Here is an 18118-nt window from a genome sequence, read left to right as displayed (position 1 = left end):
TGGGAAGAGTACGAACACAAAAATATGGGGCTTGAGAAAAGCAGACCTTGAAGGAATGCAAAATGAGTTTTGAACTTGGCTGGAATTTTGTAATGTATAGGAAATCAAAAATGAAAAAAGTAGAAACCAGGGGAGGGGATATTTGAAATTCAACCCAATAAGATCAGAGTAATTCAGGAACAATAAGATGAAGCAGAGAAATAAAAGAAAGTATAAGGGAAGCCATTAAAAATAATAAAACGGGAAGAAAATAAACCGTGAGAAACCTGTTATAACTGAAGGAAACCAACGCTTTAAAAGAAATGCTGTGATTAGGAGGAAATTAACATCTAAGATTTAAAAACCATTTTTAAAAATTTAAATGGGAGTCAAATGGTAGAGTAAATGACAGTGTATTTTTATTTTTCTCAAGATTGTCACAAGTCACACTGAGTCCTTCATCTGAGGCTGAAAATCTTTGTATACTCAAGAAGTATTGATCCAGATGGCACATCTAGACCCCTGTGGGGATCCAGCCTGGTTTTCTCGTTTGGGGGGTTTTTAAAAATAAGATCTTGCCTTTCATAGGAAAAACATTTAATTTATGAAAAGATATGCTACAGCTGAGAGTTCACCACTGGGGAAAGTGTAAGAATATCGGGTTGGGTTAAGAGTTAATGGATTTAAAGCATAAATTGGTTTACAGTTCCTTAAACTAGCCCTGAAAATTAAACCACCGATAGAATAAGAACTAATTAACTTGCCATCTCATTTCAGGGAGCAAATTTAAATTTAGCCCCCCGGAGCAAAAGTTTCAGGTTTACCCCTTCATACCCACCCACCCACCCTGCAGTCCTCGTGCACCCTCTCACCATCCTTTGTTGAATGCAAAATAGCTCAGTACGAGAGAGAAGCTGCCATGTTTTCTGGCCTTCCAGTAGTACAGGAACTTCTGATGGTTCATTTTGGGGTATGTGTGTTGTTTTAAAGAAAATAAGTATACATTTAAACATAAAGTGTTTTCTTTGCCTCTTCATGGCTGCTTTTAGAGGGAAAAAAAAGCAAATAAGCTTCATTTTTTTATGTTGTATATACTAGTGTGTATGTGTGTAAGATTTTTAAAAACATAACCCACCGTATTCTAAAATCTTATAACAACAACAACAACAAAAAAAAAATACCAACCTAAAATCTTATAACTGCCTTCTCCAGAGGTAGCTTGTTCAGAGAAACTTGTAGGTACAGGGCTGACGCCTAGGAAGTACTTATTGATGGGTTTAGTTATCAGGTACAAAGGCATTGATAGATATATTTGTAAACAACATGTATAAAATTCAGTTTTTTAATAAATATATGTTTTGAATTAAAAGAAACATTAAGGGATTTTTTTTCATGTCTCGATGAAATTCTGATACATGACAAAGAGGCCAGGCCTATAGATACTTGCTCACATTTCTGAGATTCTGTTACTCTTTTGTCTTCAATTCCAAACACGTTCACTTCTGTTATTTATTCTTTAATGTCTCTGCTGGATGGTTACTGATGTATTGGCAAACTCTTAAATGCTAGGAAATTGGAATCCTTGAATGGGTTTCTCAGCATATTGCACCAGGTAGATATTTGATACACATTTGTTGAATGAGCAAATGAGTAAAGATTAATAAATCATGGGAGGTTACTAGTTCACAGATTCTTTTTGCAGTTGTCTTAAGAGGGCACTAGGGGAGGTACCTTATCATCTTGTAATAGATGAAAACCTGGGTGCTGAGAAGTTAAGTGAAAAGACCAAGGCCATATACTGAGGCAATGGCAAAATTCTGAAGGACTCTTGACTCGAGATTCCATGTACAATCCTGTTCTCCATCCTGCAATTCCTCTGTATGTAAGATATTATATAGAAGCTGTGTATAATCTTTGGAGGCACAGATGTATTTTTAGAGTCTCTGAGTGAGATTTATATGTTGAGCTGACTTTTTTATTGACAAGCAAAGTAAAGACAATACAGAGGAAGCAAGGACAATAGAGAGACACAGTATTTGGAGGAAAACTACAGGGGATGGCAGACATGAAATAAACATGAAGGAGAACAATGGAAGTAAGCCCAGGGGCCCATGCATGATAGGCCTGCAGTAACCCTTGTTGAGTGAAAAGGAAGGGTACCTAGAGTATCCTCACCTCAGGTGGATTATACTGTTTGTGTGTGTGTGTTTACCTGCTCTGCTGATGGTCCCCATGATGACGCCCTCGGAATATCAGTGGGGTCATGACTTAATGACTGCTGCTGGAGTCCTGCACTGAGGCTCTTGATTATTTTCAGATTTTCTACCTGGATGGTGAGAGGACAACTAGGGAGTGATCCAGAAAGTGGACCTTTCGCTTATCCACCCAGTGGAGTCAGTCTGAGAATGAAGGAGCAGAGGGGGTGACATAAAAGGGTATGGGACAGTAGTGATGAGATTGGAGCACGTGTAGAGGATTGACCTAGCAAAGGATGAGGGGCATTAAAAACTTCTTATGAAGAGCGATCAAAAGGAAAGTGGGCATCTTATTTGGGAGGACGGCAGTTGCTGGGGTTATGATACTGAATTCAAATACTTGTATACACCCATACAAAAAGGATGAAAAAGCATGATTAATCTCTATTATTCCAATATAGGAGGACTGGGAGCCAGCTTTTAGAAGTTGTGGAAAGATGGATTCTGGCCTCGTATAAGGCAGAGTTTTGTTAAGGTCCAGATTTTCCAGAAATTGGATGGGTCACATCAGGAGTAGGAGATATTCAAAGCACAGGCTAAATGACAGCCCAATGGAGCTGTTACATATGTGATATTAAGTGCCCATAAGAGATGTGTGCTGTTTTAGAGTTCAGTGTGATCCTATGAAGAAGAGAAAAACATATCACACACATACACACAACTGTTACATGTGTATGAGACATTTCAATGTATATTACAATCCAGTATAGACAGGGCCCCAAATATGGAAATAATGAGAAAAGAGTGTATTGGTTTCCTCGGTTTCCACTTCAAACTGAGTGACTTGAAACAACAGAATTTATTATCACGGTTCTGGAGGGTAGAAGCCTGAAAACAAGGTACCCGCAGGGCCCCACTCCCTCTGTAACATGTAGGGTAGAATCCTTGCTTGCCTTTTTTAGCTTCTGGTGTTGGCAATCCTTGACATTCCTTGGCTTATAGGTGCAACACTCCATTCTCTGTCTCTATCAACACATGGCCCTATATATTTCTGTTGTGTCTCTTCCTTTTTTATAAGGACACCAGTCACTTAATGGCCCCATCTTACTCTGCAAAACCTTGTCTTATTTTTATTTGAGAGAGATAGAGCGAGGGTATGAGCAGGAGGAGGGACAGAGGGAAAAGCCGACTGCCCCCTGAGCAGGGAGCCTGTTGTGGGACTCCATCCCTGGACCCCAGGATCATGACCTGAGCCGAAGGCAGGTACTTAACCAACTGAGCCACCCAGGCGTTCTGACAAGACTTTGTCTTTATTCAACTAATTATGTCTGCAATGACCCTATTTCCAAATAGGTTACTTTCTAAGGTACCAGGAATTGGAATTTCAACGTACCTTTTTGAGGGGCAAGATTAAACCCATAACAAAGAGAAATAGGGTTCTTGCACTGTGATTCTGTTATTTCCTGTAAAGACCTGAAGAAGTTGGAAAAAAATACTTTGAGTCAAACCAGCAAACTTAAATTCAGGTACAAAAGATTGATTTTTCCCTCTAAGCAATGTTGGATGGTTTTGTGGATAGGGGAAATCTAGTAGATATTAAATATTTTTATCTGCAAAAAGCATTTGGTAAGGTTCTCAATGGGAGATTAATGGCTAAAATAAAGAATGAGGCATTAGGAGATAAATTTGCTTATGAGCAAGAGACAGAGACTAACAGTAGAAGGAAATACTTTTTAGATTGGAAAGGAGTGACATACAGCACAAGCCAGGAATCAGTTTTGGGACCTATGGGTTTTTCACTTTATTTTTATTGGACTTTGTAATAAAAATACAGATCTTCAAACAGTCCAAGACAGAGTGAGTAATACTACAAGCATCAGTAATCAAAAGTTATTCTCTATCATAAACTAAATGACTGATAATAAATACTGACACAAGACTACACAATGTACCATAATATTATAAAATGGAGCAAGCGATTCTCCTGTGTTCTGTTTTCTTCTGCATGGGTGAATATTTCTTTATTTGCTTTTTAAAAAGTATTTGCAGGTTTCTCGGTTTACTTTATAAGCCAAATAAATGAAAAAAAATTTTTTTTTAAACTTGGGAAGATGTGCTTGCTGAGAGAAAAATTGGTTGAAGCAAGACAAAGGTTATATTACCATCACCAGAATAAAGAAATTAGGGACCCTGTGTGTTAAATTGCTCAGCAAGCTATTCAGTAAAAAGACTTAAGGAGTGAGGGGGCGTTCTTGAAATCATCAGCTTATTCTGCAGTCATGACTTTAATGGAAGCATATACAAAAAAGTCATTGTTAGAACGATGAAGCTATGTATCTGAGGCAGTGAAATATTAGAGTATGGAAGGTTTCTCTCTTCTTTTCCATTTTAAAATTTTTAACATAATGGCTCGAAACAATCCATAAAATTCAGTGATTGTGTAGGTAACTTTTGTCCTCCCAGGAACTAGTTAAGTATGGGGGAAACAACACTTGTAAAATTGGAATTTTGCTTGCAACTCCTTTTGTCTAAGTCACAAAAAGATCTTTACAAATTCATCTCTGTTTTTCCTTGATTTGTACATTGTCATTGTTTACAAATTCATCTCTGTTTTTCCTTGATTTGTACATTGTCAGATAAGTCGAGAGAAATAGAGCAACTAAAGTTAAAAGTTAACTTGTAAAAGTTGTAAATGCTTTGAAAACTGGAAAGGATTATAAGGTATAAAGGAGCTTCATTAATTTCAAAGCTTTCATTTTACAGGTGAAAAAAAACCAAGATCCAGAAAGGTCAAATTCGTAAGGAATTTATCCAGGGACAAATATTCTAAAATCAAAACAATTTAGAAGGAGGTTCTCAATCCAGGCTGTATGTTTAGAATTTCCTGAAGAGTTTTTTAAATAAGCTATTTAAAAGATCCCATCACCAGAGATCCTGATTTTAATTGGTATTGAATGGAGCCAAGAGAATTAGTGCTCTTTTTTTTTTTTTTTTTAAGATTTTTATTTATTCATTCATGAAAGAGAGAGAGGCAGAGACACATGCAGAGGGAGAAGCAGGCTCCATGCAGGGAGCCCCATGCGAGACTCGATCCTGGGGCTCCAGGATCACAACCTGGGCCAAAGGTAGGCGCCAAACCACTGAGCAACCCAGGGATCCCCCAAGAATTAGTGCTTTTAAAAATTTTCTCGAGTGTTCCCACTGTCTAGGAATGAGAACCTCTATCTGGAATCTAGGTTTCCTGATGTTAAGACTAGCATTTTTCCCACTCACCCTGGTAGTTGAGAAATTATTTAGAGAAAGAATTTCAGATTCTGGGGGGGGGGGGGGGGGAATCTTGAGCATGGACAGCACACAGTTCACAAATCGATTGTCCTAGTGGTTGGCTACTTTACAGATTGCTTGTTTGGAACTCTAAGCCTGCACTCCCATAGAAACAAGATAATAAATGGTCAGCTCTGCACCAGTAGTTCTATAAGTCAGAACCAACACATGAAACAGTGGTTTTGGAAAGACACGGATTTATATTTTTAATTAAGTCTCCAAGAACATTTTTAATCCTTTCACCTCCTTGATAGAAGTATTATGACTTCTCCTCCTTCCTCCTTTAACATATTAGGTGTAGGATTTGAATGACGACTCCCCCAGTTCCAAGCTCTGCCAGAGAGCTGAAGGAGAGGAGAGGCTGAGGGGGTGGGGCAGGAGAGCTGCAGTGGGGACAGAGGAACAGGGGAGAGGGAAGGAGGCTAGTCAAGAAGAAGAAGACTAAGGATCTCTGTCATCTTGATGCCTGGGGACATTCCTTGTACTTGAATAGGCTTATCCCATAAGCAAGCATTTAGTGAGCATCTAATGTTTATCAGATGCTACTCTCCACATGGGAGAGGCATAAGAAGAGAGAAAGAGGAGAGAAAAATTAGACAGAACCCCTTCCATTTATTTACTTTTTATTTATTTATGTATTTATTTATTTAGTTATTTATTTATTTATTTATTTAAGATTTTTGATTTATTCATTTGTGAGAGACACAGACACACACAGGCAGAAGGAGAAGCAGGCTCCACGTAGGGAGCCCGACGTGGGACTCTATCCCAGGTCTCCAGGATCATTGGGGGGTCGAAGGTGACGCCAAACTGCTGGGCCACCCGGGCTGCCCAACCCCTTCCCTTTAAAACACTGATAGTGTCTCTTAGTTTGATGAGGGAGTGAAATGGAAGGTTTATGATTGCTTCATTGCGAACATGTTGAGAGCCATAGGGACACTTATGCCAATTGCTGCATGAGCAGGGCTACCCTCCAGAGAGTCATGGGAGGTTTGTAAAGCAAGTGGTACTTGTGTAGGTGTCATTAGGTGCAGAGAGACATAGAGGAAGGGTATTTTAGACAGAGAAACACATGCTGTTTCATACACAGACGTAGAAGGCATGGCAAGATGAGAAAGCTGGTATGGTTGGGGTGCAGAGTTAATGGAGAGTGACAGGAGAGGTGGAGAATGAAGTTGGTAAATTGCTGGGGCTTAATGCCATGCTAAAGAATTTGAGTTTCCTGTTTGGGTAGGGAAAGTTTGGGGTTTTTAAACGATTGATTGATTGATTGATTGATTGATTGATTGATTGGTGAGAGACACAGAGAGAGAGGCAGAGACATAGGCAGAGAGAAAAGCAGGGTCCCTGCAGTGAACCTGAAGCAGAGACTCAATCCCAGGATCCCGGGATCATGACCTGAGCTGAAGGCAGACGCTCAACCACTGAGCCACCCAGGTGCCCCAGGTAGGGGAAGTTTTTAACTCTTAGAAGTTTCTAGCCTGAGAATTGAGCAGTTGAGTAATTCATCCACCCAGCTCTTCATTCACTAGGGCTTATTGAAGTCTATTTTGTGTCACACACCAGGGGATAAAAGATCCTTACTCCAGATACTTTGTGGTGGTGGAACGATGCTCAGCTTTTCATTTTAGGAACATGGCCTTTAGGCAGTGTGTTTAGGCTGGAGGCAGAGGACCTGTTAGGAAGCTGTTATTCCAGTGTAGTTGACCATGACGTGGGGCTGAATTGAGGTAGTGCTGTGAGGGTGATGAGGAGGGAGCGGCTGGGGGAGACATTCAGGGGGCAGAATAAATGGTGTTTGGTGAATGATTCTATACTGACCAGGGAAGGACAGGATAAGACAACTCAGAATGGTTCCATTTGTCCACAGCCTCACTACAGTAACCCATAATGGTGTGCCATTTCCCCAGGGTAGGGAGTTCAAGACAAATGTGGCTTCTTCCGAGCCCCGGAATCCGAGTCTTGAGCTTCCACTGCCCTCTATAAGACCTCCATCGGTTCATTCCTTTGCTGGCTTACTGCAGAGTCTTACCACTTTTCCTCTACTTTTCTGTTCTTGTCACAAGGAAAAAAATATTTAGTGTTTTTAAGGAAATCTGATTAAGGCTGTGGCAGTGAAAAAGAGAGAGGCTATTTTTCTATTTAGAACACATGAACAAGACAAGGCATATAAAATGAAATGGAGAGGAGGAAAAGGAAATTCATGCTTTTCCTTGAATTATCGGGGTGAGGCTTTGCTTTGCTAGTGGTCCAAGAATGAGTGTTATAGTATGCTTTTTGTAAAAAATTTATCATCAACTGGGGCATCGAAAGGAAGTTTCCTGTGCTACAAAGCTGCTAAATTGGTCAGGGACAACAGAAGAGGCACTGAATAGTCAATGAAATTGGAAAGAATTTAGATCATCCATGTCACACAAAGCCTGCAAAAGGCTGTTTGTAGAATGTTAGCTGCTATCACACTGGTTTGATATTAACATTCTAGTGAATAATTAAAATATTCCTGTTTATTTTTTAATAAAAAGCTAAAGCATATAAATTACCTCAGAGTTTATAGTGTTACCTGGAGTTGCAGTCACAGCTACTGAAGTTTCTGCCTGAGATTGCAGATTAGATAATTTAGGCAATTAAAAAGCAGATTTTCTTCTGCCTTTCTTGGTGTCCTCATTTTACAGTATTCATTATTATAAGGCCTTTGAAAAATATAAAATAAAAAAATTCTTTAAACAGCTGAGACATTTTCATTATAGATGGTATTCTCTAAATTGAGTGGTTATTAAGTATATTCTTCTACTGAAATTATTTTTGAAGTACATTTCTCATTTTCATCTTCCATTCGTAAGCACACACCCAGGCAGGCTGATACTCGATTTCTTCCTGCCTGGCTTTTTAACCAGACTCCCATGAAGAGATTAGGCACTTCTTATAACTGAGTATAATTTTCAGTTAAACCCATCTCTTTCCACTAACTGTTTTCTGTGGTTGTTCCTTCAGGGCTAGACTGGAAAAGTTCAGAGTTTTAATTCAAGACAATTGGCTCAGAGAAAAGAATAACTCCCATAGAGACAGGAACGAGATTCATGCTTAGAAACACAGAGAGGGGGGAAAGGTGCTTGTGAAACCATAGTCTTACAGTCTTGGTCTTGTGCTATATTGTATTTGCTGCTCTTAAAGGTGTGCCATGTTTAAGTAATCTAGACATGTATAGGATCACTGGAGGGGATCTGCCTGAGTTTATGTCTATTGGATGGTAGTCAAAGAGGGGAATGCAACTAGGAAGGACAAGAAGAGGAAATAAATGGTATTAGAGGAAGGATTTCCTAAGAGGGCAAGGTAATGAGTTGAGAGAACATAAGCCTGACCACCCTGCCTCCTGCTCCCCAGAGATGGCCATGGCCAGGGACTTTGGAAGGGGAGGCATTTGACTGGAAAGTTGTTGAGAGTGTGGGTGTTCTAGAAGCTTAGAAAGGAAATCTCAATGTGGACTTCACAGACACCTTTCTTTAGTGCCCCAAATAGGTCCAATTCAATAAAGTTAGAATGGTTACCAGGCACTGTAAAAAGCAAGATTATAAACTCTATAAATTATTAGCTAGAGAAACAATATAGATGTAGAAGGAAATGTGGCTCTTCTTCATGACCAGAGACTACCAAGAACATTGGCAGAGAACTTAGGAATGCCCCTGCTCCTCAGAGCTGCCTTCATCACCCACTACCCACACAGACCTGGTTACCCAGCCCTCCTCTGCCTCATCATCTTGAGATTCCTTGTCCAAATGCAAACCTTGTTGGTAATTTAAAGCTCAGAGTAACTTATCCCCAACCTGGCAGATGATAGAGGTATTGGGTTGTAAAGATGGACAGTCATATGTATCCTGGCCTTCCCTTCTTTTCTTAGGGGAATTGCCATGCAAAATGCTTTGGAGGGGTTAGTAGAACTCAGGTTCAGTAAAGGTAAAACATACTTTTGGGGGCTGACCTGAGACTTACTATCAGGGGAAATATTGTTTATCTGGAGAAGTACAGTTTGATTTCCAGAAAGCCATGAATTTACAGACTTGGAATGTGATCCATTTCTGGGTTGGAGAATTGTGTATTAATCCTTTCAATTTACTAATTAAAGGTGGAAAAATATAACCAGTTTATCAGTATAATCCACTAACAGTTTAATATATGCAGATCATTTAAATCTGAATCTAAAACCAGCATTCACAATAAAAAATACAGGTGTACCTGGATGGCTCAGTCAATTAAGTGTCTGCCTGCAGCTTAGGGCCTGAACCCAGGGTCCTGGGATCGAGCCCCGTATCAGGGATCCTGCTTCTCCCTCTCCCTCTGCCTGCCGCTCCTTCTGCTTGTTCTTGCTCTCTCTCTCTCTCTGTCAAATAAATAATCTTTAAAATATAGAGAAAAAATTAAAAAAGCACACATAATTTCCCCTAGAGACCTTACATAAGGCAAAACTAAACTAAAAAGCTTTAACTGCTCCCTGACAACCTTGTTCCCCCACCAAATCTTGTTTCTTTTTCTTTATTGTATGAATCTAGGAGTGTCATGCCTCCTGGTCTTTAATAAAAAGATAACTTGTAAATGCAACAATTCTCAATTTTTGTTAATGAATTGAAAAAAAAAGCTAATGAGGAAAAGGGGTAGCGTTATTTTCTGACATAAGAGAACTGGCCATCTTCCTAAATTTATATTAGTAATCACTGTAGTTTATAAAATTGTATGCTATCATCTTAAAAACAAGAGGGCATTTGCAAGTGTATTCTTTTTACAATGCCAACAAATGGCTTAGTGGAACTTTGGTTCTTTTTTGTATTCTTTTTTTTTTTTTTCCAAAAATTAACATAGATTATAAAGAATGTTTTTTAAGAATTAAAGAAAATCCTACTACAAATTAAGATGAAGCTACCTTGAGAGTTTTCAAAATCAAGGTTAGGAACCACTGATTCATAAAGATCATCTGCGTATGTATATGTCTTAGTGCAAGGGGTTAGAAACCTACCTTTTGATAATTTAAGGGGATTTATGAACCTTTTTAAAGAATTAGTCTGTGAAAAACTAGATAAAGAAGAAACAGCAATGATGATTTGGTTTCATGTCCTACATAGAGTTAAAATAAAATTTTGCTAAAAAAGAGTTTTAGAAGTTTGAAAGATTATCTTCTTTCTTTTTCATGCAGTCTACTTCAAAACACATTTTCATTAGCTAGTCAGTATAACGAACTCCACAATACATGGCCTTGGATGATTTGGAATGCTGGAAAAGTAGAGTCAGAACTGAAAGGTTATTCTAAAGACCAGCTTGCCTCCAACCAAATGAATAAAGAAAAATTGTGTATTTGGGGACAGCTTTTCAGCTAAAACAATGATTTCTAAATTGTATTCTGTGAAACAGTATTTCAGTGAAAACTCTCACAAAAGGGCCTCATGGTCATTCGGCTTTGGGGATACTGGGTAATATATACTCTAGTAAGACACACTCCTAGTGCACATGTATTTAGAAAGGACCCTGAAAACTTACAAAAGGGAAAATTGTGTATTTTTGTTTAAGGCTGTCATATCAAACATTTCAAAGTATGGCAGCATTTTTCCTCATATATCATTATTAATATTGAACCAAAGAAAAGAGTAAGAAGAATACTCAGTAGGTTGTGTCAGGTCCTGTAGACATAGAAGATTGTGGTCTGTGGAAATGTAACTTTTTAAGCAGACAGGATTACAGTTAACAGGTAGCTGTAGAAGCATAAGCATGCCACTGTTATGGGTCCAATTATAGAAAACCTCCCATGTGATCTTTGGTAACACTGCCCCCTTCCCATTCTTGTGGCTCATATTAGGAATTCCACTGTTAGATCCTCATTCTTTAATTTAAGCCTGCTAAAATTTAAATCTGTGTGAAAGAAGTAATATACTTTAGTACCTGTGTAACATTACTTGTGCAAAAGTAATATCTTCACCAGCAGATAGGTGAAGAGAACTATGTGTGTGGATTCTGTGAAAATATTTGATTAAAGAAAATCCACCAAGTTGAAGCCATGGGCTACAAACCCTTCCTCATTCTGTCCTCCCTTCTCACCAGTGAAGTTTGGACATTTATCCAACCAAAATTAGAAACTCTTCCAAGAAAAGAGAAGATTTTCTCTCTAGGCTGAAAACAGCATTGCCAATCAAGATATTTTATGTTAATGTTATAACTAAATAATTTAGAAAAGGAGAGCAGAAGAAATTTAATATAAATTTGCTCAGTTAAACCAACTGTGACTAGGACTAAAATCAGATAATCCAAACCCAAATTGTACCCTTTAGTGTGGAGCCCTAATTTAGAATGTCCTGGAACTAAGTTGCTCTCTCTCCATCCACTGTTCCTCCTATTGCACTGGCTGAGGAGAAATCTCAGCCACTCGCTTCTTCACATTGTATCTGTGGACTCCAATCTGTCATTGCACTGTAGTTTGTACTTTCCAGCTATCCCTCCCTTCTCCGGCACTTTGTATAGGCCACTTCGCACCTATGTATGTCCCACTCTCAAAATGGAGCCACTTCGGGTCAGGGAAGCTTATAGTCATCGCTGAGCGCACAGCAGTCATCCACAAATACTTGTGATGGGAAAAAAATAGGTCAAGTAAAGATCCCCAGAGCCAGGAAGCATAAGCCTGGGTTGCCATCAAGGATTTCTCAAGATTTCTTCTTGAGTATGTCAGCCTTAAAAATATGTCTTCTCCTCTATGTTACACCCAGACTTACTCAGCAGGATCACTTTATTTGGAGCCGGAAGAGTCGGGTAACTGCTTTCTTTGCAATGATTTGGCAGGTTATTCTTAAAGCTCTTAGGGCACTGTCCAGCACGTGGTAAGTGCTGTGTTAAGTGTTGATTAAAGAAAGTGAATTAAATAAAAACCATTTGTTTATACAAATAGGCAGATGTGGTATCATTGAAGAGTTCATTTGTGTTCAGTGTGGGTATTATGTTTCACTAAAGCTTGACTAATACTGAATTCATTTGGATTGTGTAATTATTAAGTTTATACTATGACCACCGTGCTAGCTGCACATGGGCAGTATCATGATGATGAATGAGACAGTCACAGCCCTCAAAGAGCATGTCTTCCCTGGGCTGAGGAGTGAGGAGCAGACACATATGTAGAAATTTCTCAACTTATTCAGGCCCTACCTTTTCCAATTAGCTTTTTTTTTTTTTTAAGACTTGTACTTTAGTTTCTTCTTCCATTTTCTATTATTGCTAGAGCTCCTTATATTCTCTGTTCCTTGATAAAATAGTTCCTTTCTCTTGGTTTCTTCCATAACTTGTTCACATAATTGGTATGTAGATGCTTCATTGACTAGTCTCTCAGATGGTTGCTTCTCTACCAGAAATCTCTACTGTTCTGTGGCTTTTCACTTTTAGCTTTTCCTAATAATTCCTAACAGCTTTCTTGAATCCCCTTTCACTTGCTACTTTTCCTTCCACATTTTTTTCAGTTAGACTCAGACTTCTGTCTGATTAACCAGCGTAGGCAGAGTGGGGAGGTAAAGGCCTGGATAAGCATAGCTGGAGGTATCATAGGGTTCTCAGCTAGGCAGAGTGGGTGCATGTAGGTGCGTGCGCATGTGTGGGTGTGTGTGTGTGTCGTGTGTGTGTGTGTGTGTGTGTGTGTGTGTGTGTGGCAGGGGTGATAATTTGTGTCATGGTTGCAGAGATATGCCCTGGGAAATTAATAGATGTAGTGTGCCATTGGATTTCTGGGTCAGCAGAGCAAAAGTAAATATTCCAGAGACTGTATCAGTTAGGCTTGCATATGGCTGCAAATAGCATAGAACTTGACAACAGTGACTTAAATAAATAAGAAATTATTTTTCTTACATAACAAGAAGTCTAGAGATGTAACCAGTCACTGCTGCTGGCTCATCATCAGTACCAAGATTGATGCCTGTTATTCTCTTGGCATTTGCCTCATGGGTTGAAAAATGGCTGCCAAGCTCCAGTCATCACATTACATTCAAAACAGGAAGAAAGCAACATTGGTGCCACTTCATATTGAAAGGAACAGTTGAACTAGGTCAGATAGGATTTTGACAGGGAGAGAAGGAATAGAGAGTACAAAGTTAATAAGGTAGACATTGGGTTTTTTTGTTTTTGCAAAACAGTAACTAGTCTGGGTTAGGAGACAGGTGTGTAGTGGTTAAGAGCCTGGATTTAGAAAAAGCTGTGTTAAATTCCATTCATGACATTTAAAAGCTGTGGTCCTAGATGAACTCCTCAATATCTCTAACCCTTGTTTTTTTTTTTTTTTCATTTGCAAATGGAGATCACAAAAGTACCTGTCTTTGAAGTTATCCTAAAAATTAAATGAGGATAGATATGTAAAGTGTTTATCTAGAGCCAAGCACCTGGTGAATTCTCAGAAAGGGGGACCTGTTCTGTCACTACTACCACTGTTAGTGCTGTGTCATCATCAGCTCAGAGTTAGCTAGAGTCCAAGATACTTTAGAGTGAGTAGCAGGAGAGAACAATGGAATACTAGATTAGATTCAGATCCTGGCGAGTAGAAATCCTCAAGTTTTATTCTTTAAGCAATTGACGGTTTGAGATGAAAAATGCCATGATCAAACCTGTCTTATCTGTCCTTTCCATATTACAACACTTTTTAGCTCCTCATACTTAAAAAATTGTATGCTCTTTAGTTTCCATGTGTAAGATATTAAAAAAAAGTGGGCCAGGTCAACTCAGAAAATCTTCTTTCTCAAGAGTAAATGTATGTTATTTCTGACAGAAACACAAGTAAATGGATCTCCAACATAAGTTGACACTGTGAACTGTCTCTAACCCAGCTTTTTAAATGCCATTTTACCTCATAGGTTATCACTGTGAATCCCATTTCCTATTTTTGGTAATAAACTTAACAGCTGAAATTTTTTCTTCACCAAGATTTTACATTTTTTAGTTCCCCACATGTTCACTTTGGATTTTGACATTTAATAGCTCCCTGAAATACCTGGGAGAAATTATATCTATGATATAACATGTACTTTAGAGGGAAGGAATAAATGCCACACTCAAAGCAATTATATAGGTAATATTAAAAACATTAAATATGTATCAGAAGTTTTCAATGTAGGTTTAAAAGGAAGGTAGGTAAAGACCTAACTTATACATGTTAAGAAACTATTTATATTCTGTTTTCTAGTGGGGGAAAATCTCCTAAAAATGAATAGCCTTTTAATCAAACCTATTAGTTTTGTAATAAGGAGTTCTGTGAGAGACAGATAAAACCTCCATATTAAGTGTGTAGTGTAAGCTATTTGTCTGAAATATACATCATTACCGTATGGTTATATGTTATTTCTATTTCTATTAAGTTTCAAAAAAGGCACCCATAGCCTTCCTGCTATGAGGGAAATTCAGGCATGTATATTCATTGGCAAGGTAGTGCTTTAAAAAAAAAAAAAATATATATATATATATATATGGCATCCAGGGAGATCCTAGATGAGTTCTAGTTAGTATGCAAAATGTATCCAGCTAATGCAAGCATGTGGTATTAGTCCATGACTTTTGCAGAGTCTGGGTCAGGACTAGTCTTCCTACCTAGTTTACAAACTTCCTTCTCCCTCCTTTCTCTTTGCCTCATGTGTTTTCAGGAATTTGTGAGAGATTCTAATGTCCCAGTGATGCACATGACTTGGCAAAAGTTTGCCGTGACCCTTTCTGATTATAGACCCTCATCCATAGATGAGATTTGCAGAGCTCTATCACTTTCTCCTCGCTAGTACCTACCTCTTTTGTGGAGGAAGCAAGGTCTCTGGTGGTAGTTGAGTGAAAAGGAGAAATAAAGATAAAAATGAAGGCATGCCTAGCTGAAAAATAGAAACAGAATTCTAATGTGAAAATGGTTTGTGAACAGTAGGAGAGATGCAGCATTGTCTTTGGAAGTGGTTGGTGAATGGTAACTGCAGTTAACCCCAGTGGCCAACCCTGAACGCTCCACATGGTAAATACTTTCAGAGCATTTTCAAGGTGGACCCATCTGTAGATCTGCTAATGGGAAGCATATGATAGGAGTCTCCAGGTACAGTGAAACAATCACCTCAAGATAAAAATCCCCACAGAAAAATTAACACAACTTCTATTATGAAAGACAGGTCACCGTAAAAAGAAACTCTACATACTTATCATCCATTGTTGAAAAAAAAAGATTTATGATGACATTGAGGTATGATAATCTCAAATATGCTCTGCATTGTTTTTAAAAGCTTTGTGTTTAAAATTCATAGCACTTTCTAATCCTGATAAAGTAGCCTAATTTTCTAGCTTGCTTTGTTCAGTAAAATGTATTTCTAAATCCATTTTAAGCAGCTATTTCTTCAATTTGAGTAATTTTCTCTCAAGTTAATAGATTCCACACAAGCATACCTGACTTTTAATGTTAATATATACTATATATTCCAAACTTGCTAGTGACAATAGGAAGCACAATCAAAATGAAATTCAGTTGTTTGAAGCATATCTAGCTTGTTATTTTATAAAATGCTTCTTCATTTTATTCTTCTTTGCCAAAGTATAGTGATACCAAATCACATTTTTACCTCGTATTGAGGTTCCATCTCCCTCTTCCCTCCCAGCAAATGCGGAGGAAAAAGGAATATGTTAGATATGCTTGTGTCATTTTAAGATAAGATGACTTTAAAACTACCATATCAATAGAGGACATTTGCTTAACATAGTAAATCCCTACATCAGTAAGTTCGGCTGCAGGGGCTGGCTAAACAGGAAAGCATTCCGATTTTGAGGCATTTGGCATCAGTAACTTGATTTACAGATTGATGTTTTCACTTTATATTGAGTCTAAAACACTTTACTACTTTATCCAAACCATTATACCTATACAATAACAATGCCTGTGGGTATTTCTGGCATTTTTGTTTGATCATTGAGTACCAGCCTAATCTCATGAATCTCAGTATTTTTCTTCTTAGCAATGCCACATGCTCTCTGAAAAAACAGGGTAATGTGATGGAGACAGATAAATATATATATTTTTTAATTTAAGTAGACAGACTAAGAGAAAAAAAAATACAACTTCTATACTAAATCAGTGTTGCCTCTAATGGTACAGAGTCCTGTAAAGGAAAACCTTGGTTTGTACACACTGCTGTGTCTGTAGGTGTACAACTGTACCAGCACATGGTAAGTGGTCAGTAGATATTAGTTGAATGGATGTGGAAGGGTTGGGAAAGAGAGTGGTTGGGTTGAGCACAGAGCTGTGAGTATAAGTCATATTCAGTCTAGTGTAGTTTTAGAGTTAGTCCTGTGTATTTGAAAACCGAAAGCCAGGCCAATTCTAGACAATTAAGGGCTGGCCAGTTGGTCAGTTTCCTAGGGTGCTAATTCATAAGAGGCATTGAAACCACTGAAATTGTTCCAGACAGAGGAAGTGGCATTTACTAGAATTCCTCTACGGTATGTGATTGGGATTGGGTATAAGACATTCCAAGGACATGTTCTTATGTTCTCCAGATGGATCATCTACACTTTTTAAGAAAGGTGGGTCTAGTTAATTACAGAGCTTTTGTTTGGCTGAGTGAAGGATTCAGATTTGAGGGCAGAGCCGAATTGCTTGGATAAGAGAATAGTTAAGTGCTGTCACCAGGGATCTTCTTGCTCTACCTCTAGGCAGAATTGAACCTTTTTTTTTTTTTTTTCAAAATAAATTTAAACCAACACGTAAAGGATATTAGTTTAAAAGGACATCAAATTGTAGCCTACATGGGATGATTACAGACTTTGGTGTCTTGTTGAAGCTCGAGACCAGTACTGTCTAACAGAGATATAGAATTTAAAAATTTTTAATAGCTACATTAGTAGAGTAAAAAGAAACAGGTGGAAGAAATTATAATAATGTATTTTATTTAACCCAATAAATCTACAACATATCATTTCAAGTGTAATCAACATAAAACTTATTTATGAGTTATTTTATGTTCCATTTTTTATACTAAATCTCCAAAACCCTTTGCACATTTTACTCTTCGGATACATCCCAGTTTGGATTAACCACTTTTCAATGCTCAGTAGCTGCACTGGTGAGTGACTGCCATATTAGACAGTGTGGCCCCAGACTGTGCACAGGGCAGTCTCTACCCCAGCAGGCATCAGTGAGCTGGTCCTGAAAGGTCCTTTCATTAAAATTCTCTCTCTTTGATCAGCATGAAATTCACAGTGTTGGTGTCACTCTTCAAAAATCTTTATAAGGAACTATAATGATAAATGTGTTGAAGTATTTTTCTTCAAAAGTAGTGCTTCAGGTTGTTTAGTGCTTTGAATATGAATGCTGTTCATTTGGTTAACTTCATCTACTAAGGAAAGCATTATCAACAGATACCATATCTATTTAAACCATGACAGCTAAATGTTATGTTGTAATAGTTGATGACAGAGAGAAGGCTTGGATTGTGGATGTCCTACTTGGGAGCTGGTGGGAACAACTTACAGACTAGGAGTTGCCTTAAAACATGAGTTCAGGGGGTGCCTGGGGGCTCAGTTGGTTAAGTAGCTGCCTTTCGCTCGGGTCATGATCCCAGGGTCCTGAGATTGAGCCCCACTTTGGGCTCCCTGCTCAC

The 18118-nt window shown here is 38.3% G+C and overlaps 1 protein-coding gene across 2 annotated transcripts in view; it reads left to right on the top strand.

Moving 5' to 3' along the window:
- Positions 1 to 18118, top strand: part of DERA (deoxyribose-phosphate aldolase) — a 117059-nt gene that overhangs the window by 80611 nt on the left and 18330 nt on the right. The window lies entirely within an intron of this gene.

Source organism: Canis lupus, chromosome 27 (genome assembly GCF_003254725.2).
Source record: "Canis lupus dingo isolate Sandy chromosome 27, ASM325472v2, whole genome shotgun sequence".
Taxonomy (NCBI): Eukaryota; Metazoa; Chordata; class Mammalia; order Carnivora; family Canidae; genus Canis; species Canis lupus.
This window is presented reverse-complemented; position numbering and strand designations above follow the sequence as displayed.